Source organism: Melospiza melodia, chromosome 2 (assembly GCF_035770615.1).
Source record: "Melospiza melodia melodia isolate bMelMel2 chromosome 2, bMelMel2.pri, whole genome shotgun sequence".
NCBI lineage: Eukaryota > Metazoa > Chordata > Aves > Passeriformes > Passerellidae > Melospiza > Melospiza melodia.
In genome coordinates, this window is record NC_086195.1 from 27,226,984 (window position 1) to 27,249,593 (window position 22,610).

General features: G+C 39.3%; 1 protein-coding gene across 7 annotated transcripts in view; it reads left to right on the forward strand.

The window, feature by feature from the left end:
* BBX (BBX high mobility group box domain containing) overlaps nt 1-22,610 on the forward strand; it is a 139,913-nt gene that overhangs the window by 3,268 nt on the left and 114,035 nt on the right. For all 7 annotated transcript variants that reach the window (XM_063148184.1, XM_063148182.1, XM_063148181.1 and 4 more), the window contains exon 2: nt 19-91. The gene's annotated coding sequence lies outside the window, so the exon portion shown is untranslated. The remainder of the gene's footprint in view (nt 1-18; nt 92-22,610) is intronic.

Sequence of the window (22,610 nt, forward strand, 5' to 3'; positions counted from 1 at the left end):
TTATTTGATACTTTATAGGTCACTATCACATGACAAAGACTTTGAGACAGCTTCATCTTCGTCGGTCTGTAATTTCCTTTTGCCTTTCTGGGTAAGTATGTGAACTGTACACATGAAAAAAGAACTTGGTTGTTGTTGATAAGACAGAGGTCCTCGTGCTGCCACTTCATATGAGGAAGATGCTTGTTCTGGTTTTAGCACCTCAGAAAACGTCTTCTCCAGGTGCTAATAGCTACTGCTAGAATACAAAGTTTGTATGTAGGCGTTCCTCCAGGTAACCTGGAAATTAAAAGGTTGTGCATATTCAGAGCTCTCTTCACTTATTTTTTTTTAGTGGTGGTTTTTTCCCTTAAACTTTGTAAAGACAACCAGCTGATTGACTTAGGCAAAAGTTTTAGACCAAAGTAACGTTAGAATATGCGAAGTGCAACACACAGGTCAAAAATGTAATGAGTCCTTTTAAAATTCAGTGATAGAAAAGTTTGAGAATGTAAACTGAATAGGTAATTAGAAAATGTGAAGGTCAAGAATCAATGACAAGTTTAGCAGAACTGTAATGCTGATGCAACAGGAGTGCGTTCAGTTTTAACACGTAAACTGAGAGCTAATTAGAGTTCCATCCATGCTCATTCTGTGTTACTGTTTTTGCTCTTAGCATTGATGAATGCAGAGACCAGTTAATTTGAAATATGTATCTTACTTACTTAATTTGCTAGTATTCCTACATTTTCAGGTACACATCAATTTTTTTTAATCTGCATGCTGGGAAAAGTTATGATAACTTTTGAAGGGTTTGACACCTTTTAAGCTGAAGTGGAAGTGGTTGTTTAAAGAAGAAAGAGGTTCTAAATTTTTGGAGTCACATTTAAAAATTACATAAAATGAGTGGCATTTGGAGCACTTCTCATACAATTGCCCATGCTGTCACTGACCTGCATTTGGCCCAAAATGGGAAGTGGGAGGTAGCATATCGCCTTGGTACTATTCTGCGCATAATTAAAAACAAGACAGGACATGTGTTTGGGGTAAGCTTAGCACTCATAAATGCAAATGATTAATAACATGCTCCTGACCTTTTGCAGGCAGTGTATAGCAGACATAGGATAAGTGATGGTCCCAAACATGCTGACTTGAAGGGGGCTGTTGGGAGCAGCTGTTCTGGTATGATATTATAACCACAAAGCTAGTGTTGAGGCTGGGGTAACCACTGTGGGCAGTTGGTTCGAAGGTAGAATTCTGCTGTTCTCCAGTTCCTGCAGATTTACGCTCAAATTTCAGGTTTTTGGATTTTGTATGTGATGTGGTTAGTATGTGCAGGTCTCAGAGTGTAAACACCAAATTCAATTACTGAATTTTTTTGTGACAGACTAGTTGCATAGGAGAATATTGCTTTTGGTTTTATAGCATTACTGACAAGGATTGTGTTCTGTGAAGAGTAATTTTTGCAACAGTTTTTTCTAAGTAAAAATGCATGTGGAAATTCAAAACTGGCAGATAGGCTTCAAAATGTTGATCAGGGCTGAATACAAATGTTCTGGTTTCTGAACTTAATTTTATGTGTTTTCAGTTAAGAGTCACATGAGAGTACTGTAAGTGCTAAGGACATTTTCTTTATTTCAAGTAATAGTAAAGGATACTGAACAAGAATAGCTCAGAGACCTTGACTCAGGTCTTGAGTCATTATCTGGTTTTAGTTTTGTTATGAAGTCTTTTGGATGCATGGAATGTTGATCTGGCAGTGAAGTGGTGATCATAATCTTCCCACACTTGGAGAGAAGTGGACCTTGGTTTTGTGCATCGTGCTATATGTATGTCTCACCTGATGTTGAACTGGCTTGAACAGAGAAAAGGATAAGGTATCATTTTTACCAAAAAAACATCATAGGAGCTTTAGAGGAAGACAAGAAATACCTTTCCTTGTAGCTTAAAAAAAAAGGCAATGAAAATAATGCACCTAGTTAAGGTGAGAATAGAGATGTTGTTAAGTTTGTCCATGACTGGAAATCTCTGTTTGCTTTGGGGAGCTTTTATTTTGGTAAAAGGGAAGATTTCTTTTCTTACACAGTTCTCACTAAAGTAACTGTTCATGGCTGGATTTTAGTCATTTGGTCCTGACATACTGGAGTTCTGGTTAGCTTGGCGAGTGCCAATGCAGGGCTGGTGTGTCACAAGATAGAAAGTGATGAGCTGCTTTGCAGGGGGCCTTGTGGATGTTTCAAAAATTGACCCAAGCTCTCAAAAGTTTGTTGCACGCTACTGTCCCTCTTGGCACAGCAAGCTGCTAAACCATGTCAAGCAGGCATGTAATTTAGCAGAAATATAGCTGGTTTGTGTGGAGGTAAACTCAGAGTATTTAAGATGCTTGCCCTTGACCCTTTGGACTTTTTTGGGGGCTGCTTGCTGTAAGCTCATTGCCTGCAAAACTTCCATTGGCTTCTGCAGGAGGTTTATTTAGGAAAGGAGTGTAGGAGTGATGGTGAGAGGAATTTGTCCATGTTTATTTTTCCCTTCAAGGAAGAAAACCTTTCTCTTTCGGAGCTGTTGTGTGAATAATTAAAGATATTAAATGTCAGTTTTCCACATAAAATATCAGAGGTAATCGTGCCATTATTTTATAACTGTTTTTCCTGTTCATCCGGAACGCTCTTAATACACTTTGTTCGTAAATTAGTGGTTCTGTAATTGGCAATCCTGTAAGCATGTGAGTATCTTGAAGGAGATGACAAGTCTTGTTAAATTCACTGGTATGATTGCTTGCATTCAGAGCTTAAGGTTCTTCCAGGTTGCTGCCACTCATGGTCCAGGGGCTGAGGATGTGCAGTGTCTCTGGAGCTCATGAACATGGCATTAGGCAGGGCAGTCCTCTAGCACAGAGCTGGGGAAAGAGTGGTGTGTAGAGAGGAGAACTTGACTGGGTGAGCTGGGCTGAGGTGCTCTTCCACCACATGTGGTGGTGGAAAAGGTGCAGGTAAGGTTGGTGAGACCTGTGGTGTGAAGTTTGTAAATACACCTGCAGTGGAATTTGGATGCCTGGGAGGTGAGACACTGCTTCTCTTTCAACAGTGCACGGCTTGTGTAGTGCTCAGATCCCCCTCTTTATCCGAAGGCGGTTCCTCACTGGAGGAAGGTACTATAAATTAAAATAGGAGCTGAAGTGAAACTCGCATTTTATTTTTTGAGTGTGTTGCAGGCTGTCTCTCTGAGCTCTGGCAAGTGATGTAGTCAAAGAAGCTGCTTTCCAAATTTTGGACCCAAGTTGGACTTTCTGTGCCCTGTTGTGATGATGGCCTGCTGTGGCCACCAGTGGAATTGGCAGCACAGCTTTGGCCTGCTGATGGCTTCTGAGGTCTTTACTTTTAGAAGCGTAGCCTTCTGTCCCTTGGTCACCTCTAAATGGAGAGTGACAGTACTTCCCTGTATCATTAAATTATATGGCACCTCTGTGTTGGGACAGTTTTCATGAGTGATTTAAGTTTTTCAGAGCAGTTTAGATACCGTTGTAGCTTACTTTAAACTTAATAATTTATGTTTTCATTATTATTTAGGGGTCTATAAAGCTGGATTGAACTTATTATCATATGTATTTCAAAATATTCTTGAGAAGAAATAGGTTAAAGTCATCCTTCTAACTTATATAATGTTATTTCTTTTCCTTGTACCATCCCTTTCCTGGGGTTTTATTGCCAGAAGCCTTTTTGTTCAGTTTCATGTCAGAAGATTATTAGGACTTACTTCCTTTTTATTATTTTGGGTTTTTTTGATTTTTTTTTTTTTAAGATCAGTAATGATACAGTGTTTCTGTCTGAGAGTAATGGGGTGAGTGTGGTCCTGGTGGACATGGGAATTTCACAAAAGGCTCCTACAGTTTTGGGTAGTTTTGGAAATGGAAATCTGAACCAGCCTAAGGATTACTCTGAATTTAAAAATGGCTTGATGGGCTGCTGTTTTGCATTGCCTGAAAAAGAAAAAAGTGCATATTATTTTCTCAATAATAGTGATATTATTAATAATTGGTGGTTGTAGGCCTTGCCTTATTTATGTACTTCTGTCCTGTTTGGTGAAGTACACAAGCCATACTGTAATCACACACCTCAAGATCAGGAACAATCATTTTTTCCCAGTTTTAGGCATCTGAGATGAAAAGCTGCGAAGGAGCGTAGGCTTTCCTGCAGTCGCTTAGCAGGTTAGCAGTAGCAGGGAATGGAATAAAATCTGCATCTGACTCCTTAGTTTTGTGTCCTTTCCCTTGCTCTGAAACTTTCCTGGTAAGTGCTTGTCTTGAGATGTGAGTAGACTCACTGAATTCTGTGCCACTTGGACATCTTCTGCCAAATACTCCACTTTCATTCATAATGCTGTTTAAAAAAAAATCCCACCTTCAGAATGTTGTGAAGTTACTGACTTACAATTTGGTTATATTTATTGACAAGACAGTGTAAAGTAGGAGGAGAGCTTACTTAAGAGCTTTTGCCAGTAAACATGGTATGTAAGCTGCTGTTTATTGCAGTATTTTTCACCCCTATTTATTTAATACTAACTTGGTAAAGTTAGTGCAAGGAAGAAAATGATTCTTCATAGTGATGTTTTTAAAATGTGATTAATGTGAAATAGTTCTTCACAATTAAATTATTTTTTCATTTTCATAATCTAATGTAAAATGACAACTGATTTTCTTATAAAACATGGAATTGACAGAAGCAACTACTTTGGCACTCTGGCAGTATTGTGATAGAGTAACTTGCTTACTGTACTTTTATTTCTAGAGACGGTAAACATATGTAAGATTTTCAGATTTGCTGTTTACCGGTGTTTTGTTACCTAAAATAAAAATTTGATGTAAAAATTGGAGGTGTATTTGAGGAGTAAAGCACACTTTACTTAAAGCCTGGGTGTAGACCTATTTGTAATGTTCTCACAATGATAGCAGTGTTTTATTATTTCTAATAAATTTAATTACTTAAAAATGAATCAACAAAGAGGAAAAACATGGTTTTGACACTTTCCAGTGTTCGTGCTTTTTCCTTTATAGCACACAAATGCATAATGTAATAGCAAGTCCTTATGAGCGTGGACAATTCAGCATGTGAAAATAAACTAGCTTCAGGCATATCTGAGTACAAAGAAACCTAGTACAACAACATTTCAATTTTTAGCGAGGGAAAGGAAAGTTAACAGGATTTTATGAGGCTACACTAAGAAAATCAGTTGCTTAGGAAGCATGGAATTTTTATTGTCAGAAATCTTTCACGTGGGTGTCTCTAAATAAGACATTTTATAAAATGTAGCAAATGCTGAAAGTAAGAAGCAGCATTTTATTGACCCTTAATGTCACAGAGCCTCATTCAGCAAAGATAAAAATAATTCAGTGGACTAGCACAACATGGGATCTATGGAACTTAATGCAAGTGGAAGCTCTCTTGACAAGAAGCTTATCAAGTCCTGTCTACACCTTCCCTTTCTGAGGGAAAGTGGGAAGGTGCCTTCCCTCTGGCTGTGTGGTGTTTTGTTTGAGGGTTTATCATGTTTTCTTTCTGAAAGGCATTATGTGTGTAGCAAATTGTCTGCTTTGAGACATTGTGGAATGCCCCTCACTGCTTCCTGTCTGTGAGATCGCTCTCTTCTTACACAGGTGTAGCAACAGGAGGATTTCTGCCACCCTCACTGCTGGGAGGGGCTTTGTCCTGTGCTTCTGAAACCCCAGGGTCCCCAGGGTAGGATTAAGCACATGCATTGGAGGCCTGCTCCTCAGTTGTGTTCCTGAGAACTGAGCTGGCCTGTTGCAGGACTCAAGTGAGGAAGTCTTAAGCCTGGTCCTATGCACTGGTGAGCTGTAAGGGATTGGTGACTGTACTGTGCTGCAGAGTGTCAGGCAGTGTTTCAGTGTTTGATGGCTTTCAACCAATACCTTTCACTTCATTCCCCAATATGTTTTTTCTGCTGGCTACATAAGGACTTTTAAACTTAAATCTTGTTAGAAGCTGTCCATCTTTTTGTTTCGAATATTTTGTTTTTCATTTGTACTCATGCCTTGCATAGTCAAGAGGTACCCAGCAATGGGAGTGGGGAAAGCATGTCACACAGTAATAGTTAGAATGCAGTAGAATGGTACATCTTCCCTCTGCAGCCTGTGTGTTCTTCTATGAAACAAATAATTCTAAATTTTTGTCTGTGTATGTGAGAGAATGCATTTTTTTGTGGTTGGCAAAGCAATGTTTAAGAGAGACTTCAAGAGAAATTTGAAGGTGAAGCTGGATAAAGAAAACATTAGGTGTGAATGGAAGGACTGAGGGAGGACTTGATTTCTTACTTCATTTCATTTTTGTGGGTGGCTGTGTTTGGGTTTGCTTTCCTTAAGTGGTGGTCTTTGAGCCACATCCTGCTTGCAGTGAGCTACAGTCAGCAACATCATGCTGACTTAGGGGGGAAGTACAAGAGCATCAGTTTCTCTGAACCTCATGGCTGAAGAACCTGATCCTGCAGGTACAATTGTACAGGTGAATTCCTGAACAAAAAGCCAGGACCAGACCTGCATCATCAGCAATGTGCACCCTTTTGCAGGTTTGCTGGCTGAAGTTCTAGTGGCCTGTAATTCCTCAGGAAAGATGCAGATTTCACATTATTCTTAGTTATTGATGTGCAGATAGTCCTGCCAGGGACTGGCACCTGTTGTACTCACAAACTTATAGGCCATCCCTGACCTGCTGGTGAGCTGGGAATAGAGAGACATTGCTGAAACATGCCGAGTTCTTGTAAATGAGAAGAGGGTGGAAGAGCATGAAGTGTGAGAATGCCATTTGGTAGATGATAAGTCTTCTGGCACATAAGCCATTTTGTTCAAGTATGTTTGCTTCACAAGTTGGCTGTCTGTCTAGGGAAAGAAAGCATTCTGATGTACTTCAAATCAATGGGCAGAGATGATAGATTTGGAAAGAAGTGCCATTTTCACCTCCACTTCTTTGGTAAAGCTATCTTCAGCTGTTCTTTCTCTTTCCAAAAGGTTTCTTTATATCCAAATTTCATGTGGAGTAGTGTAAACTTCCTGCCTAGCTCAGTTCTAATCAGTCAGTGTTCCATGCCGCAAACTTGTGAGTTCCAGGGTTTAGCTTTTGTTTGAATATATGTGTAATTCTTTTTCTTACTTAAATTTCTTTATTTGTATTTCCTCTAATTTGTTTGAGATGCTCTTTCATAATTGTGTTAAACATCAATCATCAAGTGCTCATAATGTATTTTGAAACAAGTATGCAAAATTGCAGCATGATCCTGCACTGATTACAGAACTATAGCATATGAATTTATAAGAAAATAAAACCAGCATAATTAATTTCCAGCTGCTTTTGGAGAAGCAGAGGTGTTTATAGGGGGAAATTTGGTGTGTGCAAATTAAAGAATGACAAAGCTGGTAGCAAATATATTAATGCAGACAATTATTCACAATTTACTTCCTCTGTTGTATTGATTAAAAATGTGTTTAAGTGCTGAAAGAGTAAACAGAAGATCTAGTGCCATTCTTCTAAAATGGTTGGACTAAATAAAAAGCACAAGTGTCAGAAGCAGAGCAAAGAAAGGAAGTTTTTAACTTTATTTCTTAGTGTGGAAGACCGTAAATAAGGAAAGTAAATGACAGGTAACTAAGTGTAATGGTGGAGTTTGTCCATTTCTTATTACCATGAGATGTCCATTAATATGAGAAAATTGCCCATTTGTGTGTGTGTGTTAAATAATTTTTGAGAGTTAAGTATTTCGCTTGCATCTCTTGTATGTGCTTGTGCTCGTCTGTCTCACCTCAGCACGGTGTACCAAAGCAGCAGAGGGTAAATAAAGTCCATGGCTGAAAGTGACCCAGGTAAAATCTCACACGGTGTGAGTGCCCTTGCCATAGTTTGGTCCTTCGGAGGAAGCTGTTGAAGGGATCTGGATGTTCAGTTGCCGATTTTGAAATCACTTTGTCTGCTGCTACTCAGGGTGGGCCTGTTGCTCAGGTGGGAGCTCCAAACAAAGCTTTTGGGTCTGTGTGCCTGCGACGTCTTCCTGGTTTTTAATCAGCAGAGGAAGATCCTGCCCTCCTGAGAGAGATGCCTAGAGGAAATGGATTATTTATTTATATAGTGAAGTGGACTCTCGAGGATGTCCCTGTGAGCTTTCTGTTTCGCTGCACCATGTGCTGATGGGGCCAAAGCGAGTGAGAGGATGCTGGAGTGCACAGAGGGAAGCACCTGAGAAAACTGACCAGATACTGTGTTTTGTCTAAGAAGTGTTCTGCTGGTTTCTCTGCCGCAGCTGATCTGGTTTCTGTGTGCAGCCCTCCTTTTCTGGATGGACCCACAGGGCTGCATTTGACGTTTGCTGTTACTCTTTGCAGAAAGAAGGAAATCAAAATGGGAGGTGAGGCTGTGATCACACACATCCCCATGCAGTGGGTTACACGAGAGAAGGGCACAGTTCAGATCTACAGTGGTGACAGTATGTGTTCTCTTATTCAAGGATCCTAGAGGGGGAAAAAATACCTTTGAGTGGGGGATGGTGTTTTGTGGAGCTCTAACAGGCTTTGCAGAGATTGAGTAGGGCTGAACGAGAGAGTAGGGGCAGGCACACAGAAAGCAGGGGAGGTTTTATGCCTCCTATTCCTGGCCGTTGTGAGCCCCTCTCTATGTACACTCCCGTGTCTGCTGCCTTGACATTCCAGTTATACCTATTGAACTGATTTAAATCAGGATTGTGCTCAATAAACACATGGGGTAAATTGGTGCTTGTAATCTCATTTTGCTTTGGTATTTTTGTTTTTTCAGGAGCAGTCTCCATTGGTAGACACCATTAAAATATGTTGCCCAATTTATCCTTTACACTAAATTAGGCACTACTTTTTTGTTGTTATATTAGAGCATGCGCTGTAGGCCTCTTACACAGTTTCTAAGTGATTTCATGGCCTATGTGCATTTATCTAGATTGCAACCGTTAAGAAATTTTTGATTTAGGGTATGACAAATTATGCCTTTTTTTGATTGTGGCCTTTAAAAATGTCCTACTTAATAAAATTACACTCTTGCACAAACACACAAATAAATGCAAATAGATTTTACACTTAAAATAAAACTAAAATATTATCCCTAGTAAGGTAACTAATTCTGCTTAAGTGAATGCAAGCTTTTAGAACTAACAGAACTCAAACTTCTTTGTTTTCTCAGAACAGAAAGAAAATAATTTTACTCTTTCAATTCCCAGTTAGTTTCTTGGCTTTACAGGAAGTGCCATTAAGTGACTTGTGGAGCAAAGACTCTGCAGATGCAATGGAAGGTATTAGTTTCAGGTAACTTAGTTCTAAACCTAATACTTGTTCTTGGTACTTCAAGGAAGTACCTGTTGAGTGTTTGAGCTTTGTTTACAGTTTTGGCTTCAAACATTTGCAATTTATTTTAATATAAATTGAGTTACATAATGTTACAGTGGAATTTAGCATTGGTTTGTAATTTAAAGGCAAATTGCAATTAGATATTTTTTTGCTAAAACGCATCTAGCAACAATAACATCTGAAATGCTGATATGATTTCTTTGTTCAGAAAGAGTTCATTTGTAACAGTATCTATTTCTGTTAAGCAGAATATATTTTTTTAGATGACTTTAGCATCTATTATCTGGTTCCTGTTTGTAATAGCAGATGCCTTGGGCAGTATCTTCTGCAGAAGGTTACCTAGGCTCACTAGGTAACACTGTGGCCATATTTTGTTGTTGTTGTGCATGCTAGACTCCTCTGTAGCTTCTAAAAGATAGAGATCAACAGATCTCTGTTTACACAGATATGTACTTAATATTAAAAAATTAATTATTTTTAAATTGCTGTTACAAGCTTTCCATTTGACTATGTGGTATTTGATTGTGACTTTAATGGTTGAGGTGGTGCTTTACAACATCCAGGAAGGAATCTAGCACTGCTGGTCAGAGAAAGCAAAACATGAAACCAGGTTGTTACTGGATGCTGCACGTATTGCTAATGTGTTAGAGGGAAAAGAAATAAGGGAAAATAAATTGGTATATATGCCATAGCAGCTCTGTGGCTGATACAAATTCTACCCCCCACCCTACCAAAATATTAATAGCATCCGTGCAGTCAAAAAGCTTGATAACATGTATTGACTCTGCAGCTCCATGCATTTTTTCTGCAGCAGGGGAACTGTGTTGCAGTGTTTGTGACCATTAAGGAATGCAGAGTTAGACCTCATGTAAGAGAAGAGTTGTGCTCAGAAATGCAGTGTGCCTGAGGCCTAGTAGTACAGTTACACAAACTGTGTACAAATGCAGTTTTGCCCTTGCCTCCCAAAAAGAAGGAATTACACACTTCAAGAAGTGGTTTTATGGCCTTCACTCTCTGGTGCAAACATAGGTTTCATGATCCTGTCTTTGTCCTGGTTTTCTATTTTCTTTTGTATCAATGTATAGGGTATTCAAAGTCTCAGCAGTTATTGTGGTCTAGTAGAACTAAATATGATAAGATTAGAAAGCTGAATAGAAATCAGAGGAAAATTGGAGCAAAGGTCAAAATGCTATTGCAGGTTGCAAATGTTTAAAATGGCCAGTTTTTATAAAGAAATAAAAAGAAAACCTTCCTTAAAAAATTGAAACAGGAAAATTACTGACTATTTCTTACTCTTAAGAGAACAAGCCAAAGTAAGATGAATCACTCATCCTGGAAGGGTCGTCATTTTCACTTTCACATGCATTTGATTCAAGATCAGTAAGAAAATAGTATAGTCATATATTTAGGTAACTTTTTTGATAGGAGCTGTTTATTACTGAAGCATTCATGTTTTTAACTGCTCTAAAACAATTAGCTTTTCTTAAATGTAAGTGTTCCAACAGAATGCTTTTTTTACTTCTGTTCTTGTGGCACTCCACCTGGAGAACTGCATCCAGCTCTGGGATCTCCAGTATAATAAAGTCATGGACCTGTTGGAGCAAGTCCAGAGGAGGGGTATGCATTTGAGCAAGTCCAGAGGAGGGGTATGCATTTGATCAGAGGGCTGCAGCACCTTTCCTATGAGAACAGGCAGGGAGAGTTGGGATTTATTGACTTGAGGAAGACATGGCTCTAGGAAGACCTTGTAGCAGCTTTCCAGTACCTCACATGGCCTGTGAGAGAGATGGAGAGGGACTTCTCATGAGAGCAGGTTGTGACAGGACAAGGGGGAACGGCTTCAAACTGAATGAGAGTAGATTTAGATTACATATTAGAAAGAAATTCTTTACTGTGATGGGATGACTGCACTGGCTGCCCCATCCCTCATTGTTCAAGGCCAGGCTGGATGGAGCTTGAGCAACCTTGTTTAGATGAAGGTGTCCTGCCCATGGTTGGGGAGTTGGAATTAGATGACCTTTAAGGTCCCTTCCAACCCAAACCATTCTGTGATTCTACAATGTCGCTGATTTTATAATTACTGCATTTTCATAGGATTGCATTATTCTTGTCCTAACTTGCTTCTTCCTCCCCTCCCCTTATAGACACATGAAATGTTAAGGCTTTCGTTCCTTTCAGAAAATAAATATTGAAGGCAAGATTTTATCAGGAGAATTTGTATCTTTGACAGTGTTCTGTTGGAAATGTCTCAGAGAAACCTGTTAATCTGCATGTGCTTAGCAGTGTTCTCCTGCTGGGTTACATTGGAATGGGCTACTGGTCAGGCTACAAAATCTGGGTGTAAAATTCACTTTGGTCTGAAATCAGAGTTGATATTGCTTGTTCAATTCCACTGAGGCTGCTGAACAGAATTTGGTTGTGTCAGTCTGGGGGATTGTGGCAAAACCAGTTAAGAGACGTGCGCGTTTAAAACATTTCTGAAACTGCATCAGTAGCATTTGGTCAGAAGAATGAGACACCCTCACTCCTTTCTACTTTTTACTGGGGGGCAGGGGGAGAGGTGGCAGTGAGTAATGTAATGGTGGTGGTGTCCCATCACTGCAATCAAAACTCACTTTTTTCCTTTTTCTTTTGAGAGTTAGTCAGATGGATGAACTTAGTGAAATAATCAACCGGCAGTCCATGTTTAGATGATGGGCCAGTCTTTTTTGGAACAATTTTAAACTGAGGAACCAGAAGCATTTCTGCTAGTGCTGAACCAAAGTAGTCTCTGCCAAGCAGTCTGCTTTTGTGGTGGCTGTAGCCAAGCACAGAGGGAGTGGAAAAACAGGTGCAGTGTCTTAGCCTGAGCACCTCAAGTTTGTGTAAGGTGAACTGCAGAGGGATGTCTTCGCAAAGTATCATACATGTTGTGCGCTGTCTGCAAAACAGATTCTGTTGCTTCCCCAAGTACTTCTCCCACACACCAAAAGTGATGGGGGCAGCTTGCCCATATGTTTGATTTTTCCCATCTCCCATCCAAAAAAGTGCTGTGCTGTTGCCCAGGAGCTGCACCCCATTAGGTGTAATCACTGTCATGCTGAGTTCAGTGAGAACTTTGTTACAGACTTCAGTGGAAATAAAGATTTTGTTAAAAGTCAGAATTTGTGGATCTCATTGAGATCTTAAAGGATCATGTACTCTAGCAGTGTCTGGTAAATCTGGTGATTGGCATGAATTTTCCAGTTTTACAAACGTGATTGAAAGTATACAGTAGCCTTAGAATAGAGTATGCCACTATAGCCCTTTCAGCTATGGAGACCAAATAAAGCAGTTTCACCATTTGCAAATGTGGGGTGGTGATAGCTTCTGCCCGTGTAAAGTGTTGTCCAGTTCCTGAAAGAAGAACTGGTTAGTGAGTAGCAGGGCAGAAAGTTGAGAAGAGTTGTCCACATTTGTTCATTGGTTTTTTTTGTTAGCTCTGTCAGGGTAAAATGGCAGTTGCATTAATTGTAGTTGTGTGATAATACTCGGGGAAAATTTTACACTGAGGCTTGTTGATTGTGAAGATCTAGAAAAAGATCTTTCTCTGCTTCTTCCTCTGGAGAGATAGACTTCAGGTCCACCCTACCAGAGAATCAAAACAATTCACTTTCTAAACAGGTATATAACAAACCTTTTAAGAGTGTGTACTCTAGAACACAGATAGTGTTGCCATTTATATATTATGTATTCCATTAAACATCATGTTTTTAGGGTGTAATAACATTTTATTCTTCTATTGTGTGCTTTTTTCGGCATCAACTTAACTGCATTTTACAAACATTTCAGAACCAGTGCTACCCACCCCCATTTTACAGTCCGCAGAGTAGACTCAGGGATATTCAGGTAAGACCAAGATGACTGGTGGTAGAATGAAGTATGGAATTCCTAAACTTCCTGCAAGTTCTTACATGACTGTTTAACTTACTGCACCAACTACCTCTTTATTACTAAAATATCTGCCCTGTGCACATTAGTTTCCTCTATTGATTGGTGGAAAAATGGTGATGAAGTGTTACCTGTTGATTTCTAGCTTCCTGATTAAGTACTTGTGAACTTAGACTAGAGCAATCTGTTCGCATCTGAATTCAATTGAGGATTCTTCCTCCACATCTAAGAGCTTGTGCTGCCTGATAGGAAAATATCCTTGCAGGTCAGAGCTTTTGGGCTTGGTCTTCTGTTCTTCCAAGCCAAGGTCTCTTCTTAATGTTGTGCTGTGTGAATATTGCCCTCTGTTCTTCCTAATGCTTCCTAATGCAAATGAGTTTTGCAAGGATGCATAGGCATGTTGTGTTTGCTGTACAAGATGTGTGAAGGTGATAGAAACATATTTGTGCTTGTTCTTAGAATGAGCTAAAATATCCTATTGCTCAGAAGGACTTCATAAAGTCAGGCTTTGTCTCTACTTACATATTTCAGTGTGTTCAGTTCAGCCCTTCAGCCAGAGCTTCTTGCTGTAAGGATTTGCACAAGTGGCCTGGGATGAAATCAGCATTGTGGCAGTGTGGGGTTTTGCAGGGTACTTTGTAATTTAGGTGCCAAGTTTGAACTTATAGTTTAGTATTGGGTCAGTAACAAGCACATCTAATGACTGTCTTTCAAAACAGTTAAGACTGCGAATCCATGGATCTTGTGCTTTCGTTTCTTAGGCTAGTACAGTTCAGAACTGTGGACTTGTGTGCACCTAGGGTTTTAAATAACTTCTGTTTTCTCAGTTGGTATACAGTCTTGAGCAAACCAGAATCTGATTTACAGAAAACTCTTAATATCTTGTTCAGCTTCTGATTTCAGATTTAACTATCTGTATGCTGTACTGTGAATCTGTAGATCCCAAGGAAGTTATCTCCCATCCTTGTTCTGCAGTTCCAGCTAGCGCTATCAGGTTTTTTAACTACTCGCCTTTTTTAAATGTGATCAAATTTGTATCTTTTGGACTGAGTCTTTTCATCTCTTGGGTTTATGCTTAGGACAGGGTCTTGCAGCATTATTCTAGTAATTCTGTCTACAAGAAAAAAAAAAAAAACCAAAACAACTGAAAAACAAATTCCAAAAAAAAAAAAAAACCAACAAAACAAAATATGGGAAAACAGCCTAGAGATTTTAAGGAGCTTGTCCTGAAGAATGCTGGTTCTGCTTGTTGTCCAAAGAATTGATTTTTATTTCACAAATACAAAAGTTTTTTGTCCATTCATTTTTAAGAATTGCTTCAGTTGTGGAGAGCACAAAGATCTTTATATACTTGATTATTTTAGGGCCCAGTCCTGCAGTGCCTCTGTCATAGCAGTCTCCTTGAGCTATTGCAGTTGCAGGATTGAAGCTGTACATGCAGCTAATCTTACAGGGGCCTGATCCTGCTCTGAGACCTTTTGGCACAGATCCTTGGGCACGTGCACATTTCTGGGTAATCTCTTGTGGCTTGGTATCAATTAAACAATGGTGTAGATGGATCTCATTGTGTATTCCGGTTTATGTAGCAGTGAGGTTCCTCTTGGAAATCTCATAAAGCAGGCTATGTGCAGAAGTTGGTAAAGTCTGTAGCCTGGGTGATTTTTAGAGGTGTTTCTCAAGAAATAAGATAATTAGATTCAGAACTTTCCTCTTTTCTCCTTGAAATGTAAAGCTAAACAGTTGACAGGGAAAGTAGATCAATAAGAATATACATAAAATAAAAAACAGAAGGAGCAAGTAGCCCAGTAGTGTTTGGTTTGTTTTGTGGGTTTTTGTTTGTTTTTAAATACTTCTTTCTCCAGTAAGTACATGAATAAAGTAATTAATTTATGTAACTTCTTGGAAAGTTCCCTCAATAAAAACTTGCAAAAGTCAAATAGTGTTTTTGTAGAAAAATAAATATTCTGAGAAAATGTAAAACAAATCCTATCCTGACAGCTAGGCAATAGTGCTTCAGACGGGAACCAGGCTCAAGCCATGTCGTGACTCTTCCTTGACCTGGAGCAGATGTTTCTGTCTCCTTGGAGAACTCACAACTTTAAGTGAAGTTAATGCCGGTCAGTTTTTGCTGCTGGTGTTCAGAATACTGTGCAATACTTCCAGGAAGATCTGAAAAATCATCAGGTACTTTCCAGTCTGCTGGTACTTGGGAGTCCTGTATTGTCAGGTCCAACTGACTTACACTTACCAAGGGGAGCATGTCTAGTCAGGGTATGAGAAGTGTGTTTATGCTCCCACTGGTTTCAAAGCATCCTGAAGACTCCCTGGTACTCCAGTTAGACTGCCATGGGCTTGCAGACATGCAGAAAGTTAGCTCAGGGATCTTCCTGCTGGACTAGTAACACTGCAGAATATAGGACTCGTAGAGAAATAAAATGAAAATAAAAGGATATGTCAGAATATGATTCACTTGCATCAAAATGAAATTTCTTACAAGGTCCTAGTATTTACTTCTTTTGCACTACGGTGTTATTGAGACCTGCAGTGGGTGTTGGATCTGATCCACTCTGTTGCTAGAGCATGCTTTTTCTTTTTCTCTGTAGTCAGGGACTGAAGGTGGCTCTTAGATACATGTCTGCAGTTGCAGTGAGACTGGCATAACATCAGGGCACTCCAGAGAAGGGAAAAATCTGAAGCAAATAAGCTCTGGGTAAGGAGGTGTGTATATTCCTAGTGCTCACAGTGAGGTATAGTGATGCCTGTCCTGTCCTTGCAAGGTGCTGGCTGTGTTGGGGTCAGGTAGAATATGCTCTGTGGTTCTGATTCCCTCGGCATCCAGACTGATGACTCTTCTAGGGCTCCTTACCAGTTTGTCTGTCTGAATTTCCTGTAGTGGAGATTGGGATGGGTAAGGACAGTTGTGAGAGGAGCGTTTTGGTGCCTTCCAGACAGTCAGGACCTGACATACCTCAGTCTGGGAAAGATTCTCAGTGTTGGAGCAGAGGTGTGGCCAGAGATTGTTGTGAACAACTATGAGCTTTGCCTTGTAAGTTAATTGTATTGCTACTAGGACCTTAAAAATATATAAGAGATAAGGGGTTGTGTGTGAGGGAATATGATGGCTGTCAGAGACAGCCTCACTTCTGAAGTTACCAGGGAAGCTAGCGAGATTCTGAAACTTTTTATTTAGAACATACAATTTGTGTTCTTCAGGTATGCTGTGCCAATTGATTTATAGCCTGACATTTTGTTATTGTTTCAGTCTTGAGCAAAAATTCATTCTGTTTATGGATTAAAAAAGATACTCTTGCTGCATTTCCTTTTGCTGTGGATCTGTAATTACTGTTCTTGAGTCCATTTACAAACTACTAAAGGCCTTTAGTAGACATGATTGGCTTTTGACATGAGGAAGAACTGTTCCTGTTTCAAGTCTGTTGACAGTTTTTTCTCTAGCAGAAGGAAGTTCCAAGGAGTTAAGTTTGCTACAGTTAGCCTCAAGTACACAGCATGATAGATCTCCCAAGTTCACTAAAGCAGTTGTGGGATGGTAGGGGGGAAGAAGTGCTTCCTAACTGGTCTTACATTTTTGTGCATCTGTAACAAATCACTTGACTCCAAGAACAGACAGGAGCAGGTTTTTTGAGGTTGTTGATTAGGTTCATGGAGTCACATCATCTGCAATCCTCTGTGCTCTTTCAGTTTTGATATTTGGGACAGCAGAGGTTTGGCTTAAATAAAAAGAGAAATCCCTTCCCAGTGACTGCAGCTGCTGTTGTCTTTTGCATCTCCACAAAGCAGGTGTGAGAAATTGCCTGTCAGAGGGGCAGAAGACAGCATGTAAGATGTGAGGATGAGGATCCACCTTCTTGCATCTTCACCTTCTTGTTACTGTGGTGGAAAAGTCTTTCTATTCCAACTGTCTTATTCTTCTTTGGAGAGCTTGACTCGTTCATTAAGTTGGCCATGTATGATAGAGGTGGCTGGACGAGGAGAGGAAAAACATAAAACAGGAAGTCAAATTGCAATTAAAAAGTAAATACATGGAATATATTAATATATTAATTAATATATTAATTTAATTAATATATTAATTTATATATTAATATATAATTAATTTAATTAATATGTTAATTTATATATTAATTAATTAATATATAAATACAGGGTCTTTCGGGAGAATTAGGCATGTTATCACCATATGAAAAGTTAAGCATATATGTAATTCTTTATAAGACTGAGGTTGTTATTTGGTTTCAAAATTGCACCTGAATGCAAGGATTTTCAGTCTTAAGTTTGTATTATTTCTGTGTGGAATCTATTTTGAATATGTGAAATTTGCTAGTGGTGACAAGTATTTGATCATAATGTTATTTTAAACTTGGACGCATCAGCTTCCAAAACTTAGGACTCTTGACAGATATTTAAACATTTAAAACACCCTCTATAAGATTACTAAATTCAGCAGTTCAACTGTATAAACAATGCTAGGGATAATGAACCGGAAATATTCAAAATGGCATACCCTCTCCATAAATATTTCTCTCTTATTTCAACATTCACTGGGGTGAATTACAAGAAAAGTAACTCCCAAATGTTTATTTGTTTTAACTCACTAGTTTACTGATAATCCAAGCGTTCAGGGAAACCCATGAAGTCCCACAAGGTGGCAGGAGCTAACTGTTCTGTAATAGGCCATTATGTGATCTAAAGGAAAAGAAAGATAATTAACTCCTTTTGCTAGTGGCATGCATTCAGATCATAAGCCGGTTAGGCCAACATTTCAAAACCCCACCTTTGTGTTTCTTAGACTTGTGAATAATTTTAGCAAATGAACAAGATTCTGTCCTCAAGAATCTTACTTCCAGACAGAAAATTCAAGCATTCTTACTTGGTCAACAAAACAGGAACTTTATTTTCAGTAAGTGGTGGTAATTTGCTTATAACATGCATTATCACTGTAAATGGAGAATGGGTGAATCCGTTCAGGAACTTGGTGATAATTGACATTCACTGTTTAACAAATTGGCAGTGAGCATCTCCAACTTACACATTCACTTTTACACTGTAGGAATGCTGATCATGAGGTGGGACAAAGGGCTGAGGAACTGCAGAAGCAAAAGAATTCTCTGCTGCTTCAGTGAGGCTGCAGAGATATTTTACTTTGGAAACTGAAGAATCAAAATGTCACTAAAAGTGTTGGAGTTAGGGGATTATTGGCAATAATAGCTTGTTGTAACTAGTGAGACAGTATTGGCTAGTATATAGGACATAAGGCTGAAATTTTGTTTTTCTTTTCCCAGTGCCACAGTCTTTATTTAGGCTGCTGGAATTCTTATTCTGCTTTTCCTTTTCCTTTTCTTGCTTTTATTTCCATGTACCTGTTGATGGGCCAGCACTTTCCTGAATCATTCTGTAATCAGGATGTAAAACACAGCAAAACGAGCCAGGGGGTTAATCAAGTATGTCTCCTCAAAAGCGTGATTTAAGACCTGTGGTTATATCCCCATGCTTGCTTAACCCTGCACTTTGAGTTGCAAGTCTTGTTTTTAAAAAAACTCTCTTGACTGCCTTAGAAATCCATGGACTGGAGGATTTTAGTTGGCAGAAGTAACACTGAAAGAAACAGTAATAAGATGAAGTGGTTATCTCTGATTGAGTGGACCACAAAGTGTTGGTTTGAGACTTGTGAATCTCTTGATTTGTGTTTAGAGATTTTATTTTATATCAGCTGATGTCCATTTTTGGTGGGGTTTTTTTGAGTGAGAGGACAAATATGTATATTAACCTGGTTATCTTTGGGAATGTGAGCAGTGCTGCTTATGTGGACAGACAGTGCAATTCAGTAGGACTAAGGTGAAACAGCTACCTAAAGTTAGGTAGCTTTCTTAATCAGTAGACAGATACTAGAAGTAAAATAATTCAAATCTCATAAGAAATTTAAAATTCCGTGCCACTCAGTGTCAATTGCTTGTCGTTATGCTGTAGAGAAAGTTTCTGTGTTATGGGGATATCTATAGTAGCCATATAAGGTGAATGAAGTGAAAATCCTTCCATGCCTGATATGAAATAGTATTGATGAAAGGAACTTGCTACACAATTGATTTTAAATGTTTTTGACTTACAGACCTATTGTACTAGTGTGTTGTCCAGTAAAATACCTACACCTCACTAGTGACAGGGGTGATGGGACAAGACAGAGATGAGCATTCTCAGCAGCTGCCACAGAAACGTAGCATAAACCATTGTCCTGCCAAAATACGTGAGCTTTGGGGACATTTATTTTTATACCCCTATTTGAAGAAATGCTTGAAATTTAGAAAAACCTTTGGGTTTAGAGGTAACCTGAGTAATTTTAGTGGCTGCAGTCAGATGATACTTATAGTTTCAAGTGAAAATTCTGTGATTTTCAATTGTTACACCTTTCATTTGGCTCTAATTTGAAAGAAAGCCTAGTTTTTAAATAAAAATCTTCAAATAATGATTAGAAAGTAAATAATTACCAAGGATTCAGCATTTGATGGATGTACTAGTGAAAGTTGTTCAATGCAGTTGAAAAGGTGCATGATTCACAGAGTAATGTAGCAGTAGGATCAGGACTCTCAGCTGCGGATCATTAAGTAATTGTTGCTTATTGAAATAAGCCTGGCTATACCTGTCATTTCTTCTGTTTGAAGTTTTCAGTCACACAAGTGAAGTAGATGCCTCACTTCCATTGCAGCTCAGAAGCAGTGGGTCACTTATACTGATGTGAAATACTTGAATAAAACCCTACATATCTGTATGTAAATATGATGAAAAAAATCAGTTTTAGACTTTAAGATGGAAGATCATGTATTACTGTGGTGTCTGTGTTTAACAGTGTTAAGTGTGGTTACAGTATGCTGCAAACGTGGATGTTAATGTGGCTTGCAGAGTTTGCTACTGCTGCTTCTTCAGACTACTGTGTTAGGGTAAAGTTGGATTCTTACATTTCTTTATGCACAGAAAGTCAGCGATCATGATAATGATTTTCTAACCCAGGGTTAGAAAGAGTAGTGCAAGCAACTAATTGTAGTTTGACTTCACAGTCAGTACAGAAAAAGGCTCTGGAGTGTATAGTGGCATAGGTCTTTTTGGGCAGAGGAGTAGCTTTCCAGAGAACAGTGGATGCTGGGGGATGGCATTTCTCAGCAGTGGCAAAGAAATGATAATGAGAGATACCTGCTTTGTGGTGTACTTAAAATTGTTATACTGAACTGGGAGGCTTAGTAAAGATTATTGAATAATTTGGCAATTGATGGCAATTGCTGTATGACTCCAAATTAATTGCAGTATTACTAGAGGAAACAGGTGGGAGGTGAAGAGGACTGCACAGGGCATGTGTCCCTCCAACATAGGTATCTTCTTCTGGGGAACCCAGGGTCTTCCCTCCCTATCTGCCAAATCCTGTTTGAAATGCCTCAACTGTTTGCTGAGTTTGGTTAATTCAGGGACAATTGGAGTTGCCCCATCTGCCAGATTCCCTGCTGAAGTGCTGAGTGCCCTCTGTTCTCTGTGACCAGCTTGGGAATGAAGGGTATCACTGGCCTCTGGTAAATGCCCAACTCAAGAAAGAGTCCAGCCAGGCAAATGGGCAAATATATACTGTGTGTTTAGTAACTTAGCCAAGAGTTCTATGCATCCCTCCCAAGTCTCATTTGAGGTCTAGAGAGTTGGCTGTGCAGCATGCACAGTCTTATGAAGAAAAAGTGGAGGGATTCTTCATTTTGAACTTTTTGGAAACACCTTGCTCAAATGTAGGATTTAAAAATACATGTTGATAAAACCCAGCGTCATCTCAAATCTTGAGTATGTCTCTATATGGTTTTGTGGTCACCCAAGGGTTCTTTCAATAAGGCAGAACAAGTATCAGTAGGGGCTTGGCAGTGATAGTATGGAGCTCTGTATGTGCTAGTTTAACTTGCATTGAGTACAGGGAGGTTAGATTGTGCAGAGTGGGACTGTCCTGCTGCACTTGCAGTTCCTGGTACTTGATTTGTTGGTTTAAATCAGGTTGCTGTTTCTAGGAGCTACCAAAACTACTGAGTCTCAGGGGCCAGTCACTGACAATTGCTGCTGATGAGACAAGGACATGTCCTGGACATTGCTTCAAGAGGCAGGATCTGGTTAGGCTTTAGTAACAGCTATCCCAGTGCTAGGAGGTTGCAAATCCTAAAAATTTCTTTTAGAGTACTGAATGTTGAAAACAGTACTTTCTCTTGGGAAATGATTATTCAATTAACTGGGTATTTATTTGGATAATAAGTTTTGTTGTTGTTGAAAGTGAAAACTAGTTGGGGGTAAGATCTGCTTATTAGAGGGCTTGTTCTTGGGTTTTATAGGAGTAAGGGAGGCAGGGGAGGATGAGCTTACTGCCATTGGTGCTCAGTGTAGAATTTTTGCCCTGTTTTTCTGCCCTTCCATAAAGAAGCTATCATTGAAAACTGGAGGTTTTGGGAATGTATGGGAAATACAGAAGTAAGCACTAAGGTCTCAGCACCTAGTCTAAGTTACCTCTGTTTCTCTAAAGTACCTAGTGTTTACCAACCCATTTAGTACCAAGGCTGTGTTTAACATTCTCCCCAACCCTTCCTCCACTCTCTTGTAGAAAAAGCAACATTAAAAAAAAATAGAACAATTAGTGTGCTGGAGATTTGCATAGGTATCTGTTGACAAGGAGTTAATCTTTGTGCATTGGTTTACAAGTGATGCTGTTAAATTCACAGGCCACATGTTCACCCAGGCAAAAGATGAAATTGTAATACTGGAATCACTTTAATACAAATGTAAATGTTGGAGAAGATGTTGAACTACACCAAATCACTTGTTACTACAGTCTCTTGCTTCTAGAGGAGCACACTTACCCATGCTCAGGTGTTTTCAGCACCAAAGCTAACAGTTGCTTTTGTTCTCCTGCCTTTTCCTGGGCTGTACCAGGCAGGGTCCCAAAGAGCAGCAATGGTGGTCAGCTAGTTGAGAGATGCAGGGATGCAGCTGATGACTTCTCTAAAGTTTAACAACAGCATCTTGGAATTTTTTGGTCTCCTATGGGCTGTTGTACTGCTCTGTTGCAGTTCAAAGTGCAGTGATGGAAAAGTATCAGTGGGTCAGCTCTGCAGCAACTGCTCTTCACAGCATGTTGTTTTTTTATAAATAACTCTTACTGTGAACCTGTGTTTAACTTAAGGAGTGCTGGACAAGTGCAGGAATAGGACAGTGTGTATGACTGTCAAGCCAATGTTGTACCCTGAAAAGTATAGTGGCTTTTCTTCACATAGCACAAGGACATATGTTGGGTTGGGGTCTGTAAAGCTCCTTTGGTAAAGAGTAGCCT